Raw genomic sequence first — 285 nt, forward strand, 5'->3', positions numbered from 1 at the left:
GTGTTGATACTGCAAGGAGTGCTTTGGGACCATCTATAAACTACAACACCAAAAAGAGATTTATTATTTACTTGTTATATAAGTAAGTGCTGTAGTACAAATAGCAGAAGACAAGTTATAATTGAGGTAAGTTTGGAGACACTACCTCATGTAATTGTTAAATTGATAGGCTACATATTTTTATTTTATTTCTTTTCGGTGGCTGTGGCTCAGTGGTAGAGCGGTTGCCTGCCAATCGGGAGGTCGGTGGTTCGATCCCTGGCCCTGCAGTCCCATGTCAAAGTG

General features: G+C 40.4%; 1 protein-coding gene and 1 long non-coding RNA gene across 3 annotated transcripts in view; one reads left to right on the forward strand and one right to left on the reverse strand.

Annotated features, from left to right (window-relative positions):
- Positions 1-285, reverse strand: part of LOC116696189 (nesprin-2) — a gene marked incomplete at its 5' end in the record, with an annotated part of 139,700 nt that overhangs the window by 20,671 nt on the left and 118,744 nt on the right.
- LOC116696197 (uncharacterized) overlaps positions 1-285 on the forward strand; it is a 17,264-nt gene that overhangs the window by 14,055 nt on the left and 2,924 nt on the right. The gene's annotated exons all lie outside the window — the stretch shown is intronic.

Source organism: Etheostoma spectabile, chromosome 9 (assembly GCF_008692095.1).
Source record: "Etheostoma spectabile isolate EspeVRDwgs_2016 chromosome 9, UIUC_Espe_1.0, whole genome shotgun sequence".
NCBI classification, from domain to species: domain Eukaryota; kingdom Metazoa; phylum Chordata; class Actinopteri; order Perciformes; family Percidae; genus Etheostoma; species Etheostoma spectabile.